Source organism: Anser anser (assembly GCF_964211835.1).
Source record: "Anser anser genome assembly, chromosome: 5".
Lineage (NCBI taxonomy): Eukaryota > Metazoa > Chordata > Aves > Anseriformes > Anatidae > Anser > Anser anser.
In genome coordinates, this window is record NC_139725.1 from 15,729,300 (window position 1) to 15,743,415 (window position 14,116).

A 14,116-nucleotide genomic window follows, 5' to 3' on the forward strand; every position below is an offset into this window, starting at 1 on the left:
AGATAGGGTGATATAAATGGGGAAAATAAACCCAAAACTTAGAAGGAAAAGTGTGTCCTGTGTAAAATTTGAACATGGCCAGAGGTGCTCTGTCAAAATAGTAGAATTGTAATCAAAAGCAGCTGTGGGCATTGTTTCGTTTCTGTTGTCACCTCTAGGTCAGTGTATGGAGGTCATTAGTAAGTTTTTCTGATAGCGACTCTGTGCAGGTACTTGCAGACTCTGGTGCTCATGCATACACAGCAAAGATTTTAAAAAGCACTCTGGTGCCTTGAAATGACTTCTTCTCGGAATGAGTGTCTGTGGCAGTGCTAAATGTTCCTTTCCTAGCAGAGAAGTGCCATAGGCACTTTTAATTGAATTTAGAAGCTGATAGAAAGAGCCAAACTGTATGCTGAAATCCTGCTGTCTATCTGCAGTGTAAGTCTAGCAGACAGGAACAGCAACAGCAAAAGCTTCTGACATTCAGTAAACCCTGAAAGAGGGCTCCAGAGGGACTGCGTCTTGGAGTTGAACTGTAACCTTTTTCTCTGTGGGCGTCACAGTATTTGTCTCACTGCGAAAAAGCGCTATCTCGTGCTCTAAACTTGATGTTGCCTATGACACAGGCATCTTTCCCTTGAGAGGTAAGATAAACCTGCTAATTTATTTCACATAGGTATTAAAGATTTCTGTATTCTTGCTAGGATAGATAAAACGACTCCTTTCACTAGTTTCCTGGCAAAGAATTTCCCCTATTGCTACCACTGCAGCAATGCATATAGTAGCCTACCCTCATCTTTAAAAGTGTGGTTGTTGACCTGCCAGTCTGTATTGCGAATTGCTTGGGAGAAAAGCACTATTGTTGTTGCAATTGTAAGGGGAAGAACAGGTGCTGTCCTAGTTGCTGTAGGTGAGTTGTAAGAAAATCATAGAATAATGGACAGGTTGTTGCCTGCAGGTAGTTTTCAGTTGCCTGCAATTTTGTTAGAAGAGTTGGAAATGTTCTCCCAGAAACATTTTTTGTGGATTCATTATTAACTAAATTCTGCTCAGCTGAACGAAACAGTCAGTAGTATTTACCAGATAATATAGGTGAGATTTTCAAAAGCAGACTTTGAAAGTTTTGAAAGTGTCAGCTGGCATTGTTTTGTTGAATTTTTCTACTCCTTAAAATGAGGAATTATATATTTTTACAAGTTGCACTATTTAGTACAAAATGGTCAGGACTTTATTCATGTCACTTATCCTTACCGAAGATGGGTCTGAAGAAAACTACTTCACAATAAAAACCATAATGTTTTTGTGTTTTCTGCAAAAAACAGTGTCTGAGAAGTAATTTGCCTGTTCATGTTGTAGCCACTGATCCTGGAAATCTGAGGGAATCCGTCTCTCTGAGGCATTGTATCAGGCAGATCTCATTAGAATTGCATGAAAATTGAGCATTTTCCATTAAATGTTATAATGTTGGCAGATTTATTGATACCAATATCAACTTGGACCATTTTTTCTGCCTTGTTTGAGTGTAGCTAGTCTATGAGAGTAGAAGGATCAACTTCCTACATCCTTCTTTACTTGGTTATAACACTTTTCAGTAAACTTGGAGAACTTTGTTATTCGTTTATCTAGAGAGCTCTCAAGATTTTTAGAACAAGAAGAAATAACGCATCTTCCTAAGTGAACTGCAGAGAGGTCTGTTTGTTTTCCAGACTACACTGGTATAATTTTGATTAATTGAAAATAGAATAACTAGAATAACCCTGCTCAAAATGTATCCTGTATAGTCTAAATGTCCATGTTCCAGTTGGTATTTATTCTTACTTTAAGCCACACACTACTCAACTGAAATCTTTTACCTATACATTCTGCTGTTTTGATTGAAATGATGGGGAACATTTGCCGTCTTTCCTGTTCACTTCAAAGTTGGTAACTTTATCATCTCTACATATGCCAGATACTGCTCTGCAGCATCTGGCTGTTAAGCTGTTTAATCTCCCTGGGAGAATCTTGGTTTAAGTCCATGACTAACAATCATATAAAAATATGTCCAAGCCAGATGCCTTTCAACTTGTGTAGCTTTTGATGTTGGGGTGTATAATGTAGTCACTCTAGTTCTCAGAAAGTCTCCAAGTAAATCCCTTCCGTCCCAAAGAAAACTTCTCTGGAAACAAATGTGTGGTTTAAATAGATAAAATATTTAGGTGTCTTTCTGACCTTGATGAGAGTTTGAATATATTACTTATTTTTGTGGTTTCATCTTGAGATCTTCTAGACAAGTTGTATGTTTTATGGTATCAGCTTTTTGACATTTCAGAGTATTGCTGCTTGAACACATTTGGTTGTGGAGACCAAAGCTATACATGTGTTAGGATAATTAAAAGGGTAATTAAAAACAAATACAAAAAGTGAGTTTATAAGCATATGTTTAGAAAAATCAGTAATACTTTAAGTTGCTGACAAACTATATGAATATTGGAAAAAAATAGTCAAGGTCTAGTATTATTGCTTCATCTGTAATAGTTTTTAGAAGATCATTAAAGCTGGAACATTTAACTTGATTCTGTAGTGTAAAATTTCAGTTTGCCTTTTAAGAATAATCTTCATAGTTTCCTAAGAGTGTTGCAAAAAGGCTTCTACTTCACTGAAAACAGCATAATCAATTATTCAGGAATGCTAGGAAAATTAACCTATTTTTCCATTTAAAACTACAAAAGTTAATTGGAGGACAATAAATACTTTTTATTTAAAGATTTTTTTTATGTTTGAATTTGAATTATTATGGTTATTTAATTTCAAATTTCAATTTGAAGTTTATTTTTTGAAGTTAGTAAATGATTTTTTTTAATGTGTTGTGTCTTCATTTCTCAAACTGGAGAATCTCCATCCTTTACTGGATGCAGGGGGAAACTTAGTTACAAGGGATGAGGAAAAAGCTGAGGTGCATAATGCCTTCGTTGCCTCAGTCTTTAGCGGCAAAACCGGTTGTTCTCTGGATACCCAGTACCCTGAGCTGGTGGAAGGGGATGGGGAGCAGGATGTGGCCCTCACTATCCACGAGGAAATGGTTGGCGACCTGCTACAGCACTTGGATGTACGCAAGTCGATGGGGCCGGATGGGATCCACCCGAGGGTACTGAGAGAACTGGCGGAGGAGCTGGCCAAGCTGCTTTCCATCATTTATCGGCAGTCCTGGCTATCAGGGGAGGTCCCAGTCGACTGGCGGCTAGCAAACGTGACGCCCGTCTACAAGAAGGGCCAGAGGGTAGACCCGGGGAACTATAGGCCTGTTAGTTTGACCTCAGTGCCAGGGAATCTCATGGAGCAGATTATCTTGAGTGTCATCATGCAGCACTTACAGGGCAACCAGGCGATCAGGCCCAGTCAGCATGGGTTTATGAAGGGCAGGTCCTACTTGACGAACCTGATCTCCTTCTATGACCAAGTGACGCGCTTGGTGGATGAGGGGAAGGCTGTGGATGTGGTCTACCTTGACTTCAGTAAGGCTTTTGACACCGTTTCCCACAGCATTCTCCTCAAGAAACTGGCTGCTCGTGGCTTGGACTGGCATACACTTCGTTGGGTTAAAAACTGTCTGGATAGCCAGGCCCAAAGAGTTGTGGTGAATGGAGTCAAATCTGGTTGGAGGCCGGTCACTAGCGGAGTCCCCCAGGGCTCAGTGCTGGGGCCAGTCCTCTTCAATATCTTTATCGATGATCTGGATGAGGGGATCGAGTGCACCCTCGGTAAGTTTGCAGATGACACCAAGTTAGGTGCGTGTGTCGATCTGCTCGAGGGTAGGAAGGCTCTGCAGGAGGATCTGGATAGGCTGGAGCGATGGGCTGAGGTCAACTGCATGAAATTCAACAAGGCCAAGTGCCGGGTCCTGCACCTGGGGCGTAACAACCTCAAGCAGCGCTACAGGCTGGGAGTGAGTGGTTGGAAAGCTGCCTGGCAGAGAAGGACCTGGGAGTACTGGTTGATAGTCGGCTGAATATGAGCCAGCAGTGTGCTCAGGTAGCCAAGAAGACCAACAGCATCCTGGCTTTCATAAGAAGCAGTGTGGCCAGCAGGACTAGAGAGGTGATTGTCCCCCTGTACTCGGCTCTGGTGAGGCCGCACCTCGAGTACTGTGTTCATTTTTGGGCCCCTTGCTACAAGAAGGACTTCGAGGTGCTGGAGAGAGTCCAGAGAAGGGCGACGAGGCTGGTGAGGGGTCTGGAGAACAAGTTGTACGAGGAGCGGCTGAGGGAGCTGGGATTGTTCAGCCTGGAGAAGAGGAGGCTCAGGGGCAACCTTATCGCTCTCTATAGGTACATGAAAGGAGGCTGTAGCGTGGTGGGGATTGATCTATTCTCCCACGTGCCTGGTGACAGGACAAGGGGGAATGGGCTAAAGTTGTGCCAGGGGAGGTTTAGGTTGGATATTAGGAGGAACTTCTTTACTGAAAGGGTTGTTAGGCATTGGAATGGGCTGCCCAGGGAAGTGGTTGAGTCACCATCCCTGGAGGTCTTTAAGAGACATTTAGATGTTGAGCTTAGTGATATGGTTTAGTGGAGGACTTGTTAGTGGTAGGTCAGAGGTTGGACTGGGTGATCTTGGAGGTCTCTTCCAACCTAGACGATTCTGTGATTCTGTGAAACTACATAGCTTTTACGTTTTTACCTCTTAGCTGTTCTCTGCCTAGTTTTTCCTTCCTGAAAAGGAAAGGAAGAGTTTTGCTAAAATAGTTCTTTCCCAAAATTTATTTTCACTTTTTGCATGCAAAAAGCGAGTTTTATTTTTTGAAGTTGAAACTGTTTTTCCCCTGATAGAGGAAATCTCTTTGCTGCAAAAATGAACAAATAATAATTGAAGAAACTAATAATTTAGACATTAGTAGTAGTATGATCCAAACAAGGAAAGAGAAATTCAGAAAGATAATTAAATATATCTGGATTCCACAGTAAGATCTTCATAATAGCTCTGAACCTTTATCCGAAGACTACCATGTCTCTCCTTAATGTAGTTTTGGCCATTGCTTTACAGCGTTCCAGTGCTTGACAGCGTATGCACAATCACTGCAAAGTAAATACCAACATGTGCAACAAAAAAGGAAAGCAAAGCAAAACACTGGGATCTTTGAAATACGTGTGGCTTTAAATTAAATTAGTTAATGTTGTATGATTCCAGCCAAGTCCATTGCTTATTTATGAAAGATTTGCAAATGGTTCAAGTCCTATGGTAATTCTCAACTGACCTATTGCACATAACATGCACAGATAGCTCTGATTTATGTCTCTTGAAGATGTAATAAACAAAGTTAAATTCTAATGAATGCAAAATGTTACCATTACATTCTAGCTGAATACTTTTGTAAAGGAAGGTTGGAGTGAGGTGGGCGTAGGGGAAAGGGAAAGAAAAATAAAGATGCGGTAGGATGGGAAGGCTTTAATTACTACAAGTTATGTATAGGTTTTTAATGGAATTTAACTACTCAAATTGGACATGTGACCATACAATGAGCTGTAAAGCCTTTTCTTGTAAAAGGTACTGAAGTTTCAGAAACTTTCTTTAGAAGTAGAGCTCCTACTATTGGGACATAATTCAAACAAACTCTAAAAGGTCAAAACGCTTACTATTGCAATAATGTCTTTTCATTGCAACACAATACATAATATTCTGCAAAACCATGACTTCGCAAATCATGCAGTCATTAAGGTTGGAAAAAACCTCCAAGATCATCTGGTCCAACTGTCCCCCTACCATCAGTATCACCCACTAAACCATGTCCCTAAATTATTCCAAATTTGTCAAATTATTCAGTTTTTGAGGGGAAAACACACAGAAGAAGACTGGTACAAAAAAAAAAATCAGAGAAACTTCACCTAAGAACATCTTATATAGGTATTGAATGATAATCACAACATACAGCTGGTGGGTGTGGGTGTGTGTAAACATTATTTTACACTTTCACTTGTTTAAAGTAAGAAATTTCTGTATGAAAAAAATGTTTTTTTTTAATAAAAAAAGCACAAATGTTTTTATCATTTCATATTTCTGTTGTTTGTCTTCATCAAGTCAATGTTGTCTTCCATATCCTCCCAACATTACATTAGTATCTTTTTAAAAAGAGCAAAGGAAAGAGTTAAGCTGAAGTGTGAAAAAACGGACAAGGACCTTTTACTCCTTTATACCAATAACTTTGGGGTTTTTCTTTTTTGGTAAGTTATATTTTCTACCAAAAGCTTCAGAGAAAATAAGCCTTTTGAACAATTTTAGAAGTGTTACACTGTTTTCACTGTGATGCAATGATTTTATTATATTTCTGTATGCTAATAGAGAGCTATACTTTTTGCTACAATCACTAGGGGTGAAGTGAAAGATATGAGCTCCAAGTGACTGTTGAACAAGTTGATATTGATTATGTTATTTATTGTGTACTCTTAATTTTTAATTCACAAAATACCATCTGAAATTATTTCTCCTTTTACTCATTTTAAATATCATCATATAGAATCATAGTATGACTTGGGTTGGAGGGGACCTTAAAAATCAACTATTTCCAACTCCACTGCCATGGGCAGGGATGCCACCCTCTAGATCAGGTTGCCCAGGGCCTTGTCCAACTTGGTCTTGAACACCTCCAGGGATGAAGCATCCACAGCTTCTCTGGGTAACCTGTGCCAATGCTCACCACCCGTGTTGAAGAGTTTCCACATACCATCTAATCTAACTCTCCCCTCTTTTAGTTTGAAACCATTCCCCCTTGTCCTGTCATTGTCTGCTCAAGCAAAAAGTTACTCCCCATCTTTTTTATAAGCCCCCTTTAAGTACTGAAAGGCTACAGTGAGGTCTCACTAGGGCTTTCTTTTCTCTAAGCTGAACAGCCCCAGCTCTCTCAGCCTTTCTTCATAAGAAGGGGCCCCAGACCTGGATGCAGCACTCCAGGTGGGATCTCACAAGGGCAGAGCAGAGGGGCACAATCACCTCCCTTGACATTCTGGTCACGCCTATGTTGATATAGCCCAGGACGCAGTTGGCCTTTGGGGCTTCAAGTGTGCACTGCTGGCTCATGTTGAGCCTTTCATCCACCAGAACCCCCAAGTCCTTCTCTGCAGGGCTGCTCTCAGTGCTTTTTTCTCCCAGTCTGTGCTGATGTCTGGGATTGCCCCAACCCAGGTGCAGCACCCTGCACTTGGAATTTTCAAACCTCATTAGGTCCACATGGGCCCATTTCTCAAGTTTGTCCAGGTCCCTTTGGATGGTATCCATTCTTTCTGTTGTATCAACTGCACCACTCAGCTTAGTGTCATAAAGTATGTTTGTGATCTTGTTTTTTTTGTTTGTTTGTTTTTTCCTCTTCTTATATTTATTATCAGTCATAATAGATGTTAGAGATTAATGTTGTGGGTTTTAATACAAGACTTACAAGGCTTATGCTAATGCCATCTAGACTGTTTTTATGTAAATTTTCTGAATGTGACCTACTTTCATCTCTGTCACTGCATCTGCAGATTCTCCTATTCATGTTATATTAATTCATCCAAGTTTAATGATTGGCCTGCCTCATTCACTGGACTTGCAGAACACATATGGAAGACCTCGATCAGGCCAAAACTCATTTCTCAGTCATGCCAAGAACATGTCAACATGTTTATTTAGCTCTTTGTGACCCAATGATCTCAAGTAAATCTATATATTTTTAGTTATTATTAATGGATGTTGAGATCTATTTTGTAAAGTTTAACAAAACTACTTATTGATGGTCTGTCCACCTATACTTTTAGTGATGAATGACTAACATACGTTTTCACAAATGCAGATGCAGGAAGAAAAAATGAATTTTACTGATGAACTGCTTTGAGTATTGAAAAGAAGAAAATATTGCACTTTCACTTTGTACCTTGCTGATAACTTTGATTCTAGCTCCTGCTAGAGTTTAATGCCTTTTGTTCCTTTGTAAATGTGGCAGTTTGTTGAATCCTGTTTGATGCTATTTTCTATTTTTCCTTATCATTTACTAGTTAGATAGTACTAGCAGAAAACCTCGCAACATATTTTACTAAAGAAAACTGGAGGTTTTGGATAGATATCTATGAAGCCAACTGCATTTGTCAATTCATTATTTAGATCCTCTGGAATGCCTCAGCTATTTCATAATGAAACCTGTTCCAACTTTCATTTAAATAATACAGTGTTACCAGATTCAATTCTCCTATTATTTTCATAAGCAATAGTGCTTATGAAAGCAATATTAATGTCGGCATTGTATAATGCGTAATATTTCTTAATCATCGTGAGGAAAAAATAAAAGTGTCTTGAGTTACCCAGTTTATAGGTTAATTGAACAATAATAGAGTTTTAGGGGTAACTCCTTATTCCATCTTTTGGCCCCCCAAGCTTACCTGTGCTTGACTGCATGTTGAGATGGTAAATTTTGCTTCTGACTTAGTTGTTGAAAATGTTTTATGCTTTGTGGAGATTATGATTCCATACCAAGATTTGGTTGCAGTTCATTGCTAGATGTTCTTGTCACAGTACACTTCAGTGAAATCTAAATGCAATACTTCTGACAAGGAACAATGTACGTACAAGATCAGAAAAATGCCTTGAAAGTTAGATGCTTAGGCATTTACCCAGTCTTGCTAAACATGCATAAATTGATTGGGAAAAAAAAAAAAAACAGAATAACATTTGTGTTACTTTCGTTGTGCAGAAGGCTGAAAATACATAACTGATGTAGAGCTTCAGAAAGCACCCGATTGTGAAAGACTTCAATACTCCTTGCCTACTTAGATATTCTGTGTGTTTCACAATTCTATTGGTTACTAATTATTAGATTATAATTGTTTTACATGCAAATCATTTAGATATGGGAGTTATTCAACACGTAGCCTGCTACTGATATATCAGTAGGAAATTTTTACCTCAGCAGATGAAGTACTTCTCAATACAAAAGATTCATGCAACATTGAGAGTTTTTAAATCCTCAGATAGAATTTTAAAGTGGTTTGTAATTGATTTCTAGGCCTTCTGTTGGGTTTCTACACCATTGTGAATTGTAATGTAGGGATAATTAGTAACTTTAATACTATAACTCCATGTTCCACCTGAATTTATTATAGAGTTACTGAAATATATACTATATTCTGGTACATAAAACACAGTTGCATTCATTGCTTTGGTGTTCAAATTAAAGAGAAAGCAGAGGATCCTAAAATTAGCAAATTCAAATTCAGACGTTTTTAGTACATCAGAATCTCAAGCATTTCACTGAGATTATTAATTTTAATGCTTAGGTGTGTTTTTTTATCTTTTTTTTTTGTGAGCAAGTGCAGCTAATATGAATATTTTTCATAGAAATTTTTTGAATATGAAACAGACCTGCTATGAACATAAGTGAATGTCTCATTGTGTGAGGGTTGTATTTGGACTAGATTTTCCAAAAGTGAATGTACGTTTGCAATTATCTATGACTCACAGGACATTAAAATTCTGCAGTAGATTAGTTTAATTGTATATAAAAACTAAGAAAATGCAAAACTTAGAATAACATTTCTAATAGCATTAGGAAAAAAAAAAAACACCCTCAGTCATGTTAACAGTACCACATTAACCAAACCAAGGGAAATCTTTAAAGCAATCTTTAAAGCATTTACTTATAAAAATTAATTTGAATTTAGAACATATTCCATGCTGAGTAGATGGAACTGAATCCTAACTGGGCTAAATACTCCATTCAAGTAGTTCAAAAAGTCTGAGGTTTAGTAGGAAACTGAGGGATTTCCAAACGCAAACCTAGGATGCTAAGTCAAGTTTTTTGAATATCACTACACTCAATGCCCTGATTGTCCTTTGACTTGTGAGTTGGCTTTTACAACATTTTAACATATAGTTGAAAATATTCAAAAGGAGTTATTGAGATGAACTGGTTAATTTTGCAGTGAATTTCTTGTTTAAGGATTATGGGTACTGAAAGTAATGACTGAATAAGTGTTTTTGAGAACTGTCTATAACATAAGATTTGCAGAATTCTTTTCCTCCTTTTTTTTTTTTTTTTTTAATGGGGAAATAGTCCTTCATTCCTTTCTCTGTCAAACATTTAGCAAGTGCCAATATCAGAATTTTTCTTAACTGCACAGAGTGTCCTAGTATGGTTGTATGTACACTAATACATTTGTTTTCATTTATCTGTTTTATTTGTTTCATTTATCTGTTCATGTATCTGTTTAAAATAATTCTACAAATGGAACATAATTTATACTTCAGTCTTATATAGGTATAGACATGGCTTCCTCAGCTGATACTATTCTAATCTAAATGTGATGCCAATTTAATGTGATATCTCATTTTTCTGTAAGTGTCCATAGATAATATGACCTAAAAGATTTGCTTATGTTTCCTAGATATTTTACATTAGAGTTTATATAACGTGTTTAAGTGTAGGTTAAGGCACTTGGCATTATGCATTTTCTCTCCATGGGCATTTCCTTTATTAAAGTTCAGTTTTAGGGACTATTTCCTCTTCATCAAGGCCAGGTTGGATGGGGCCTTTGAGCAACATGATCTAGTGGGAGGTGTCCCTGCCCATGTCAGGGGAATTGGCACCAGATAATCTTTAAGGTCCCTTCCGACCCAAACCACTCTATGATTCATTCTATTTAGGATTAAAAGATTCACATATTATAAGTGGTTAAAAACCTTGCACTATACAACGATACACAGCACTAATACTTTTATTAAACCCAGTGATATACTTAAAGATATCTTCAGACTGTGTTTTTTTTTCCTCCTAATAAAAACCACACAAGCATTTTCAAGGGAATGACAAAGACATTGCTGCAAGTAATGGTTATTTGTACCTTGTCCTGCATCAACATTGTCACTTTGCAAATGTAGCATGAAGAGCTGAAAATCATCAGTCTGAGTCATATTCAGTGACTTTTTCCTCTCCCATCTTCAATTTTTGCTATAATATATATTATGTTTATTTCTCTCTTCCCTAAATTGCTGATCCAAATTACAACTATTAAGGAATACGGGGTATCTGGAGTGCATTGGTCAGAAGACTGAGTGAGAACAAGGATATAGATTTACGCAAGTATGATTAAAATGGTGGTATGTGTTTTTTCTTCCTTATAAAACCCATTTTTTTAATATGGTTGAAGGAATGGGAACCAAACAATAAGAAATGTAGATGGAAAAGCACAATGTTAAGTACAGGAAGAGCCATCTGAGGGATGAGATTATAGCTTTGTTGCTAGAATGACAGCTATTTAACACTTAATCTGACAAAGCATTGCAGAATGGGATGTAGGAAATAACCATGAAGTATCTTAAGATGTGGACAAAACATTAATAAACTGATTCACATTTTCAAAAGTAATTTTTAAATGTGTACATGGCAATCTTAGCACATTAGTTTTCATGAACATGTTATTTTATAATTGCAGATGGAGTATCCGTTAATAGTTTGGGTATTGAGGTTATTGAAAGTGTTTAATATTCCACTTTTGAGTCTGTGCAAAGCTTCATCATTTTGAAAAGTACAAAATGTGAGTGCGTGCTTTTTTTTTTCTTTTGTGCAGAGATATAGAAATAGTTGATCTCCCAGTTCATCCCTTTAACTACAAAATCAAAAAGGAAAAGTATACTGTGATCAAATGAAAAAAAAAAAAGTTTCTCTCTTCCCTTCCTACTAAAAACAAACCATAAAAATTGTTTCAGACCTAGAGGCACATTTTGTGTGCTCTGAATAAAATATTTTCCTTTTATTTTATTTTATTTAGGATTTATTTTTTTTTTTTGTAAAATGAATTTTTAATCTCACTTCTGAAGTTGAATATTTTCTAAGTAGACCATCAGCAAGTGGCTAAACACCACACATCCTCTCATTAGTTGCCCCCTCCACCACTGTGAGGTGGGAGAAACGGAAAGGAAGAGCAAAAGCAAGAAAATTTGTGGGTTGAGATAAAAGTTGTTTACTAAGTGAAGAAAAAGAAGAGAGAAAGAAAACAAAACACTCACCATCTACCAAAGGTAGACTGATGCCCAGCTAGACCATGAGCAAAAGATGGCTAACCTCCCTAAACCCCCTTTTCCCTTTTATGTTTGAGCATGACAATGTATGGCGTGGAATCTAACTGTGGTTAGTTTAGGTCGTGTCTGATTGTGTCCCCTCCCAACCTCTTTTGCACACTCCCTAATCTAATTCACTGGGGGGGTGCAGAGTAAGAAACAGAGAAGGCCTTCGTGCTGTGCAAACTGTTCAGCAATAGCTAAAATGTAAGTGTGTTATCAGTATTGTTTTGATCACACGTGAAACATGGCACCATATAAACTGCTGTGAAGAAAATTAACTCCATCCCTGCCATAGAATGCAATAGATGTACAGAGCACCACAGGATGGCAATGAGGAGAAAGGCTTAGGAAACTGGCATTTGAGAAACAATTGAAACACCTGATGTTGGAAAAAGAACAGAAGGAAGAGAGTTGGAAATTGAGGAATGATAAAAGTCTTCAGCACATGAAAAGTTATTGGAAAGAAGGAGTGATCCCTACTGAAGGTGGAAAGGATATGTAGCAGGTTTACTGTAGCAAGTTTTTTCAAGTTTAATATTGGGAATCACTTTATAATAGAGAGACTGAAATATTGGATTGTAAGGTCCAATAATATCTATCACCAAAATCTTTCTGAACAAGTTAGGAAAAACATTTATCAAAAAGGATGATGGTTGACCTTGTGAGAGGTGTAGAGTGGTGAAAAAGGAAAAAAATTACCTGTTGAAGGGACTGATTTTCTGAGTACAGAATAAGGTAAATGGGTTCTAGAGCTAAGGTAGTCTAGTTTTCCACTCCAAACTTGTAAACATACTTTACTTCTAAATTTCTAGTGTTTCTTTTTTGTATTGGTATTCAAGGTACAAGCATGTTCGTGGTTCTGAAATTGTGAACAGAGTAGTTTGTACAAGCTCTCTCACTTGGAAATAATGATAACATATTTCTGCTTTTTACAGCCTCTTTTCAAACTCTCACAATATATAAAACTGCAATGATTTTCCAATAGATTGCAAGACTGTCTTGTTTTCCTTAAACAGTGGCAATAATAGGATAAATTAATTAAACTGGTCACTTAAACTAATGACCATTGCTTTCAAGAGGCAAGTAAACTCTTCACGGTCATGTGGGAGACATTCTCTGAGAATGAAGTGCAAGAATAATACAAAGCCACTCTGAGATAAATATTCTGTGGTTTTTTATTATTATTATTATTTTAATTTTATTTTTATTTATATTTGTTTCCAGGGGACATGAATTGATTTTCTCTTGGGAATTACTTTATGCAAATTTTTGGAATGTGGCCAGTTCAACAAGTAGGTCTGTTCAAATTGGAGGTGTTTTTTTTTTCCGGTTCTAGTGGCAAGATATGTAATTCAAAGGCAGGTTATTGTTCTGCACAGAAGGAAGCAAATGCATGTTTATGACATCCTTAAATTTTTTCTCCTCCCCCGCCCCCAGCAACACATCTTGTTCATTTATTTAAGTGGCAGCTGAAGTGCGGAGTATTATACTGAATAAAGTGAAGGGCAAAATTAAACAATTAACTGTTCTTTCCAAGACAATGAATGTACCAAGTAAGATTTAGAAGAGATGGATATTAACCCTGTTTTTGTATGGAAATCATAGCAGAAAGAGGCAAGTGTGGTTGCAGAAAGTTTATCTCTGCTTCTTTTTCCAGCCCCTTGAGCTCAAGTTATGCAAACTCATGTAACTTTCATGTTTGTGAAATAAATATATTTCCCATTGGGAAGTTCTGGAGAGCCTAGGAAATGAGGAAACATTCCCTTCCTAGCCATCTCGTTAATGAGATTAAAAAAAAAAAAAAAAAAGGCTACCATGGATTTATGACTTTTATCAGGCTTTCCCTTACAAGAAACCACAACAGAACAACCTAAGCTAAAGTTTTTAGATATCATGCAGAGTACAAATTTCTTAGGCTTGATTCCACAGTAAAACTGAGCTGGATTTACAGTTGTGAAGAAGTAGGTAGGATTTTGACTGAATGTTTCAGTCTGTTTTAATCTGATACGATGTGACTCATAATAAAATGAGAGCCTGTAGCAAAGCAACTGTACAGCTCTTAACAGCATCACTGATA

The 14,116-nt window shown here is 37.3% G+C and overlaps 1 protein-coding gene across 20 annotated transcripts in view; it reads left to right on the top strand.

Annotated features, from left to right (window-relative positions):
- The window catches only part of LRRC4C (leucine rich repeat containing 4C), a 515,355-nt gene that overhangs the window by 395,289 nt on the left and 105,950 nt on the right, over positions 1–14,116 (top strand). The window contains exon 1 of one of the 20 annotated variants that reach the window (XM_083836611.1): positions 11,056–11,076. The exons of 18 other annotated variants lie outside the window; for them this stretch is intronic. The gene's annotated coding sequence lies outside the window, so the exon portion shown is untranslated. Of the gene's footprint in view, positions 1–11,055; positions 11,077–13,310; positions 13,336–14,116 lie in introns of those variants that run through there. One more of the 20 variants, XM_083836604.1, reaches the window with a different exon arrangement.